Raw genomic sequence first — 10189 nt, forward strand, 5'->3', positions numbered from 1 at the left:
TCGCTTCGCTCCTCGCTACCTATTTGAATATTTAGGCCGGCCGTTGACGCGACTCGCTCGCTTCGCTCGCTTGGCTCGTGCGGTAAGTAGTTCAAAAGTTAACCTAACACGCTCGTCGCTTCGCTCCTCGCTACCTATTTGAATATTTACGCTGGCCGCTGCCGTGACTCGCTCGCTTCGCTCGCTTGGCTCGTGCGGTAGTTCAAAAGTTAATAAATATTTTCTACTCCGGGAGGCTGTCAACCCTCAAAGTTGCGCGGTGCGCGGGCAGCAAACAGCCCGCGGTGCCGTCTTTTGCCCATGCTATTCAATTACCCTTCTTACTATGGAAATTTCCATACAAAATTTTCGAAAAAAAAAATTTCGCTTTTTAGCAAAAATTTTTATGTGCCTGGAAGCGGACCAAGTTTTTAAACATTTTTTACCTTGGTGACCCCAACCTAAGTGCCACCAGTTCAGAGAACCGTTGAATTTCGTGATGTATGGAAAATGGAAACCAGGGGTCGGAGTGAGATTCTGAGTATGCAGTTTTGTAAATTTAGCTAATCAGAGTACAGAAGTCAATTTTCAGACCGATCGTGACGGAACCGGCGCCACCATCTTGCTTTGAAAAATTGGCCATTTTTTGAAAAAAAATTACGTCCAATTTGAAATTTCTCGATTGCCCTGGTAGCACCCCATCTTCCTGATCATTTTTTAGTTCTACACCCCCCACCTATCTTGCGCCGTTTCAGAGAGCCGTCGAATTTTGCGTTGTATGAAACTCGGAAACCAGCTGTGGAAACTCAATTATGAGTATGCCAACTCAATGTGAGGCTCGATTAAAGCCCCTGCGCCAAGTTTCAGCGTGATCGGCCCAGCGATGGCCGTTTTAGAATTTGTATGGCGGCGGCCATTTTTTCCGCCATTTTGAATTTTTTTCACTATCTGTGGTAATTGCTCGAGGTCTACTACAAGTTTAGTTTGAGCACCCCAGATGCAGCTGCTACCGTTTGCGCGGGCCGTTGACCGTCTTCGCGAGATGTGGGAAAGTTTAAGATTTCGGATTTTTCTGGATATCCTGGGAGCTGGGCGAGTACGAACATGGTGTGAGTGTATTTCTGCGACGCGCCACCTCGTCTAAATTTACGTTTTTAAGTTTGCGCCAAAAATGGAAAAATTCCAAAATCGAGCAACCCACTATGGCTCCCTGGTAGCGTCCCAGGGTGGTGATCATTTTTAGTTCCGGGACCCCCCACCCAACTCGCACCGTTTCCGCGGGCCGTTGGATTTTACGTTGTATGAAAGTTGGAAACTGGGGCCCGGAGCCACTCGAACGGGGCACCGATCGATTCGCCGGCTCGAACAGAGCACGTGTGCCAAATTTGAGACGTAAGGATTCATAAACGGCGATTTTGGCAAAGTACGGCGGCCATCTTGTTTTCGCGAAAATCCCCATTTTTTCACCACCCCTGGTAATCGCCACCAGTTCCGAGCATTTTTTGTTCAGACACCCCCCCTCCAGGTGGCACCGTTTTTGCGCACCTCCAGGGGTCCACTCTCTTGTCCAGGGTGTAGGAGTTGTCAATATTTTTCCGGTGGTCACTCGCCGCACCTCTATACGATCACGTCGAAATCCCCCCAACCTTCCGCGTAGTTTCCGAGAAACCCGATGTCAGTCAGTGAGTCAGTGAGTGGTAGTGTAGCTTTATATATAATTATACCTAGCGCACACTAAAAGTTTTGCGTTTCTGGCCACCCATAAAGGTTTGAATTTCGAATGTTATATTTTTTTAACATATGAAGTCTCATAAGTTGAGGAAAAAAAAATTTGGCGGGAAGCGCTTGTCAATTTTTTTTTATCTCAAGTTGAAGTTCGTTGTACGTAGCAAAAACGGAACTAACGCGAAACAATTTTAGGGCGATGATTTTTGATGATTTTAAAAGTTCGCTTTCTCCGAAAGCTTGCACTGCTCGCCTTCAAAATACTTTTGGGAGGGAAGCACCTTAGTTGAGGACTGTAAGGCATTGATATGCTGAATTTCATCGCGGCCATGTTTCTCTCCATGATGACATTCGTGAAGGTCAACCCTCAACTGCGATCACGGAGGAAAATATGGCTACCGTCAGACGACTAATTTAAGAAAATTGCCATATCACTTATTAGGAGATTCGAGGACATTTGGGGATTGGTATGAGCCCAACTCAGAAAATTTTACATGAACATTTCAAAGTTAGGAAGCTTTGTTGTCAGTGGATTGCTCACAAACTCACTCCAGAACAAAAACGACATCGAGTAGATTGGTGTAAAGAAATGCTATTAAAGTACAATCACGGACATTCTAATGATGTGTTTAATATCGTAACAGGATATGAAACATGAATATATTGTTATATTCTAAAAATAAATCACCAATATTCTTTGGGGGTGTTTGAAAGTGACAGCAAACCAACAAAATTAAGGCAGGCGAGAAGGGTCGACAAACAAATGATTGCGTTTTTTTTTCTCTAAGACGGGTTCTTTCTGCACTATACCACTTGAGCAACAAAATACTGTTAATGCCGAGTCGTACACCACTATTTGTTTGCCCAATGTCTTAGAAAAAATGAGGGAAAAACGACCTAGAAGTCGCATCTTGTTGCACCATGACAGTGCTCCGGCGCACACCGCGAACAAAACAAAGTCATTTTTGGCTTCTGAAAACATAGAGCACGTGACCTATGCCGCACGCAATCCTGACCTAGCACCATGCGATTTCTTCGGTTTCCCAAAAATCTAAGATTCAATGAGTGGTTCGACATTTACGTGGCCAGAAGAGGCCGTGATTGCTTTCAAACAGCACGCAGAAAACATACCCTCGGACCAATGGTCCTCATGTCCCCAGAAATTGTTTGAACGGATGAAAAAGTGTTTTAAATGTAACGGAGAATACTTTAAAAAGTAGTAACTATAATATTACTCACATAAATTGTTTTATTTATGAGTTACGCAAAACTTTCAGAGTGGCCCACGTATGAATACTATTTTCAAAAATATTTGAATTTTGCGTTTACACATTACCGGAAGGAAGTTAGCGCGGAAAGTTTTTTTTTTATTATTATTAATATCTCAAAAAATTGCTCCTTAAATGCTCCATCAGAATCTGTAATTGCTCCACTTCTATAATTATTAGTTTATTTATAATTAATTTTTAAAAAAATCCAAATACTGAAAACTTGATTTCCCTATAGAATGAAAAATATTCACTTTTCATAAAAAATTTTTTTCCAAAAAAATTGCTCCCGATTTGCTCTATCAATTACAAAAAAAATTATTTAATTTTGATAATTTTTACAATAATTAACTGAAAAACTATGTTTGCATAGTAAACTACTGCGCTGTGACGTCATCAATTATTGTCGTTGCGACGCATAAGGGCCATATTTACATGTATCAGCACTGCAGCGATATGTATAGACCACGTATAGACCTTAATGTTTATGTTTTCTTATTTATATTATTCACTAGATTTCCGCCCGCGGCTTCGCCCGCGTTTTCATAGGAAAACCCGCATAGTTCCCGTTCCCGTGGGATTACCGGGATAAAACCTATCCTATGTGTTAATCCAAGTTACGGTCTATATGTGTGCTAAATTTCATTGTAATCGGTTCAGTAGTATTTGCGTGAATGAGTAACAAACACACACACATCCTCACAAACTTTCGCATTTATTATATTACTAGCGGTCCGCCCCGGCTTCGCCCGTGGTACATATTTCGCAATAAAAGGTAGCCTATGTTCTTTCTCAGGGTCTTAAGATTGTCTGTGCCAAATTTCATCAAAATCGGTATAGTAGTTTATGCGTGAAAACCATACATACATACATACAAACCTTTCCTCTTTATATTATGAGGGGGGAGAATATAGTATAGAAGTATAGATTAGTAGGATGGTATTACTTAAAAGGTTATTAATTATTATCATGTAATTATTTGGTTCTGATCACAGATCACAGAAACTAAAGGGTTATGCGGGTTCGAGTCCCGCCTCGTGATCGAATTTTTTCTATTCTTTATATATAAATTTATAAAACACGAAGATTTTAAAAATGTAACCAATGAACACAATCAATATTAGATTAATTGTAATGGTGTATAAAAAGTATTATGTCCTATGGAATTCTACTATGGGGCAGGGCATCAGATATAGAAACTACCTATATTTATCTTAAAGAAAAGAGCCATTCGCTCTATATATAATTTACGTGCTCGGGACTCGCTAAGAGATCTCTTTAAGAATACTGGTATCCTTACTGTACCATCACAGTATAGATTTAATAATATTTTGCATGTACACAAAAACGCCGACTTACACACAAGAGTAGGAGATAAACACTGTTATGGCACAAGGAACAGAATTAAAATTGAAATGCCATTTTACCGGTTAGCCAAAGTTAAAAATTCATTTATGGGTCTAGGTATACGCTTTTACAACAGAATTCCACATTGTATTAGAGTTTGGTAGTGCTAAATTCAGGTAAAACTCATGTAAAAAATATATTAGTTCAGAGAGCCTATTATAGCATTAAGGAATATATGGAAGATGAAAATGATATATTATGAAGTTAGATATAAGTTACAGATTATGTAATATTGACATGATTTTAAAAGAGCAACTATTTAATATGATTAATTACCTTAAAATGACATTAATAAGTTTTATGCTGGGAATAATAATATTATTATTTAATACTTAGTACTTACCTTATGTTGCTATTTATACTCTAAGAATATCTAGGCGCCATATTTTAATTATTGAGTTTTCATCTAGCAAAATTTCAAGGAACAGATATTATTATGTACCTATTTAAATCATTCTTATTATAGGTATTTTTATAAACATTTCCCTACCCATCCCTAAACTCGTACGTTTATTCGTATTATTAAAACTTCAAGTAATTATTAATTAATTTGTGTTTCAGTCGCTTGTTTCATCTTTCGGTGTCAAGTTGCTATCGTTTGCGTTAGCGGGAACTACCTATGCGGGTTTTCCTTTGAAAACGCGGGCGAAGCCGCGGGCGGAAATCTAGTGAATAATATAAATAAGAAAACATAAACATTAAGGTCTATACGTGGTCTATACATATCGCTGCAGTGCTGATACATGTAAATATGGCCCTTATGCGTCGCAACGACAATAATTGATGACGTCACAGCGCAGTAGTTTACTATGCAAACATAGTTTTTCAGTTAATTATTGTAAAAATTATCAAAATTAAATAATTTTTTTTGTAATTGGTAGAGCAAATCGGGAGCAATTTTTTTGGAAAAAAATTTTTTTGAAAAGTGACTATTTTTCATTCTATAGGGAAATCAAGTTTTCAGTATTTGGATTTTTTTTAAATTAATTATAAATAAACTAATAATTATAGAAGTGGAGCAATTACTGATTCTGATGGAACATTTAAGGAGCAATTTTTTTGCAAAAAAATTTTTTATGAAACGTGAATATTTTTCATTCTATAGGGAAATCAAGTTTTCAGTATTTGGATTTTTTTAAAAATTAATTATAAATAAACTAATAATTATAGAAGTGGAGCAATTACTGATTCTGATGGAGCATTTAAGGAGCAATTTTTTTGCAAAAAAATTTTTTATGAAAAGTGAATATTTTTCATTCTATAGGGAAATCAAGTTTTCAGTATTTGGATTTTTTAAAAAATTAATTATAAATAAACTAATAATTATAGAAGTGGAGCAATTACTGATTCTGATGGAGCATTTAAGGAGCAATTTTTTTGCAAAAAAATTTTTTATGAAAAGTGAATATTTTTCATTCTATAGGGAAATCAAGTTTTCAGTATTTGGATTTTTTTTAAATTAATTATAAATAAACTAATAATTATAGAAGTGGAGCAATTACTGATTCTGATGGAGCATTTAAGGAGCAATTTTTTTCCAAAAAAATTTTTTATGATAAGTGAATATTTTTCATTCTATAGGGAAATCAAGTTTTCAGTTTTTGGATTTTTTAAAAAATTAATTTTAAATAAACTAATAATTATAGAAGTGGAGCAATTACTGATTCTGATGGAGCATTTAAGGAGCAATTTTTTGAGATATTAATAATTAAAAAAAAAAAACTTTCCGCGCTAACTTCCTTCCGGTTTACACATTTGTAAGTAATTCATGTTTTCACTAAAACATAAAATTTAATTGAATTGTTGAACTATTAAATGATTTAGTAGGTAATTCTCTAACTATCCATCACTCAGGACAGACAGAAATTATTTTAGTATATATACTTCAACATTCTACTAGAGTCCTAGACCCAGGTGGTTATTTGAAGGATTACAATAGAAAATTGTTTGAAATTTATCAATAAGCAAAAGTATTTACCGGAAAAATAGCACAAAAAGAAACTTCTTTCTCTACAATTTTTTTACTCTTTCAATGACTTCGTCGGAAATGGACCTATTTGGGTACCTATGACGTCACTATACGGCACTGTATCGAACCTGTTTTTAATTATATATAGCATACATAGCATAGCAATAAGTTCCATCTTTACGTACTTAAATTATAGAAAACATGGCATTGTTTTCTATAATTTAAGTATTCAGTTCAGCAATCCTACAAAGTATAAAAAGTCGCTTCTCGCTAACTGTTTATCCCTATGAGGCTATGTGGGTATGAATCTTTAAAACTACGCAATGGATTTTAATGCTTTTTTCAATAGATATATAGAGTGGTTACAAAGTAAAATTTTAGACATCGCGAGAAATACGCGGGCGGTAAGCTTATCACTACATAATATACATAAAATAAAGTCGCTTTCTCTGTCCCTATGTATGCTTAAATCTTTAAAATTACGCAACGGATTTTGATTCGGTTTTTTTAATTGATAGAGTGGTTCTTGGTTTTAGTATATAATTTAGTAGGATTTAGACAACGCGGGCGAAGCCGCGGGTGGTAAGCTAGTACTAATATAAAGGTACTAATGTAAGGTATATATTTGAACATCTACTATATTTAAATCCCTACCATTAAGATGCTAGATGCACGGTTACTAATGCTATGTTCCAAGGGCTCATCTCGATTGATGGTTGGCAATCGAAGTAAAGAATACGAAATGCTGGGAACGAATTGCACTCATTTGTTAAAGAATTTAACTGTAGATTTCCTTGAGACGGACGCTAACTGCGTTTTAGATAAGCTGTTACATTGCACTAGGCTTAGAAATTCGTTTTGTTTATATATCTTAGATTTTGGTCAATTTATTTGTATCCAACGTAAGATAAGTTAACTGTTTTTATAGGTTATTTGTTATTTTGTAATTGATTCATGAATTACTTATAATACTGTGAGTGTGAGATTTATACATAATATGGTAGTACATTTTATAAACAATCTTGAAATATTATTAACATAAAAAAGTTAAAAATGAAACAGCTAAAGATAATCCCAAACTTATAATAATAAAAAATCGTTGAATAACTGTAAAGTGGAGCTTTTAAGATCAACATTTCTAAATCATAATCCGTACACTCGCCCGAAACTTAATATCTGACCATTCTCGCTTGCATTAAATTAAATGCACATTTTAAAATTCAGACTGGCTTTAAGAATTTCGATTTCATATCTCGTCGCAAGCTTATCACGCGTCACGCGGTAACATCCCAGAATTTAATATAAAGATATATCGGTTTAAGGCAATTTTGTGCTTAAACTTCCCCGAGACTTTTCCCAATATCCTGTTTTTTATCAATCTAGGATTATTTCTAGTGGAGCGTGTACGAAAATATCGTTTCGTAATGTGTTGTTACACAAAATAGAGTACGTTTTAATAATTGTATGTGAGCGTTGTGATAACGTTAGATAAAATTAGACGTCGTTTTTGTGTCTATCATTTGTCAAAAATAGAAGAATACTACCACTGAGTTATATTTGAAGGTAATTACAAACACTCACAATGTTATTATAACCAGTAAAATCCAAACCAATTAAACCAATAAAATTGTCCTCACACGCTTTAAAATAACACGTCACCACAAACAAAAGGCGAAGCACATAACGAACAAAACACTCGGAACAGAAATCGTTCGCAAAACAAAAACCTCTATAGAAGATTACAAAAAAGCAAGTAGGTCATCGAATCGTACATTAGCACCGCTTTCAACTGTTGTATATCGCGCTCAAAGTTTTTCAGCTCCCTTCCTTTCTCCCCACTTTTTATTCCTTTATTCCTTCCCTTTTGAATGCTCCGTTGACAGCCCACTAATGGAACGCCACAGAAGCTATTCGCTTCTTCCATACACGAAATGAAATAGCCCCGAATGGGGATCAGTTGTTCTTTTGTAGTCCGTACTTACGCTGTACAATTTATACAAAACATCGCTACTTCTGTTTTGTTCGAATGAAATCGCACCGTATTTGAGGGGCATACGATTCATTATGCTTCGGTAATGGTTTGGATTTGTTATCATTAGTGTACTTTTCAAGTCAATCAAGCAAAACTATCAAATTAGCGGGAAGTAGTTTAAGGTTTCATTGTGACGAATCTAATTTATTGTTTCAGTAAACGATCAATTTCATCGAGGAAGAAAAAAAAGTGATAAACGCTAATTTTAGCTATATTTTTATTTTATTCTTTTTATATTAAGATAATAGAAATACCTTGTGGAGTCATTAATATTCGTATTACAACATTTATTTACTTAAACCTTCCTTATAATTGAAAATTATAATGTTATATGCCTTGTTTAACTGAAAAATTGTAAGAACGTGTGTTCAAAATAAATGTTCTTTTCCGTCGCACCATTAAAATAACAATTCTTACAATCACAACCACAAAAAATAACAATTAAATATTCCCCGTTGCAATAAAAATACGTATTCCATCGTCATATTTTAAGCTACTTTTTGAACCTGTTATCTTTGTATTTGCAAATTAATTGAAATTTAATAAAATCCTGTTAAAACGTTTATAAGCTTAATTAAATCGGGTTATTATTTAGGTTTAATGAATTTCGTATCGCGGTTATCGAGAGTAAAATTTTGAAAGAAAATATTGCGGGTAATTTGTAAATAAATTAGATTGCAAACGCTTTTACGATGTCTATAAATTCCCTTTTCTTGGGGTGAAAAAAAAATTAAATTGTGAAGTCACCTTTTACGTTATATTAGGTTTAAATTTGCATTGTATGACTTCTTGATTATGGAATTCTGTACAAAAATAGAGGTAGTATAAGATTTGCATAGTCGTGTTTATTTATATGTCTCGCAAAACAATGCATTTTTACATTGATTCCCCTATATACAGTTGAACTTGTAGAGAAACTCAAAGTTAAACAAAATTGAATTGTAGATATTACAAATATATAGTAACTAGCGGTCCGCCCCGGCTTCGCCCGTGGTACATATTTCGCAATAAAAGGTAGCCTATGTTCTTTCTCAGGGTATGTGCTAAATTTCATCAAAATCGGTCCAGTAGTTTATGCGTGAAAACCATACATACGTAAAACGTATACATACAAACCTTTTCACTTTATAATATTAGTAGTTCAGGATACATCGCCCATTTTTGCAAGTGACTACTATCAAGCTGATTTTCCGTTTGTAGCTTTATTTTGATGAGATACCGAATAATTTCGTGTACGAAACTCTCGATTGTGGTAGCTAACAGAGATAACAAGGATAAAATTTTTTGATTTGATGGTTCTCAAATATTTATTACGCAATTTGTAGGACAATATGTCTGTTGAATTATATAAACATTAACTAAGTGAAAACAAAAAAATCAGCTTGTTAGTAATCATTTATGATGACCTCGTTATCGATACAATTTGGAAAGGGGGACTCTTTGAACAAACCATAGATTTTGTAGGACAAATATTTTTTCGAATAATTTAGGTAATTATCTTGAGATTGAACAAAAAAAAATTCATTCAGTTAGTAATAAATATTTGAGAACCATCAAATCAAAATTTTTTATCCTTGTTATCTCTGTTAGCTACCACAATCGAGACTTTCGTACACGAAATTATTGGGTGTCTCATCAAAATAAAGCTACAAACGGAAAATTAGCTTGATAGTAGTCACTTGCAAAAATGGGCGATGTATCCTGAACTATAGTAGTTTCCATACTAATATTATAAATGCGAAAGTAACTCTGTCTGTCTGTCTGTTACTCAATCACGCCTAAACTACTCAACCAATTTTCATGAAATTT

The sequence above is a fragment of the Colias croceus genome, chromosome 3 (genome assembly GCF_905220415.1).
Source record: "Colias croceus chromosome 3, ilColCroc2.1".
Taxonomy (NCBI): Eukaryota; Metazoa; Arthropoda; class Insecta; order Lepidoptera; family Pieridae; genus Colias; species Colias croceus.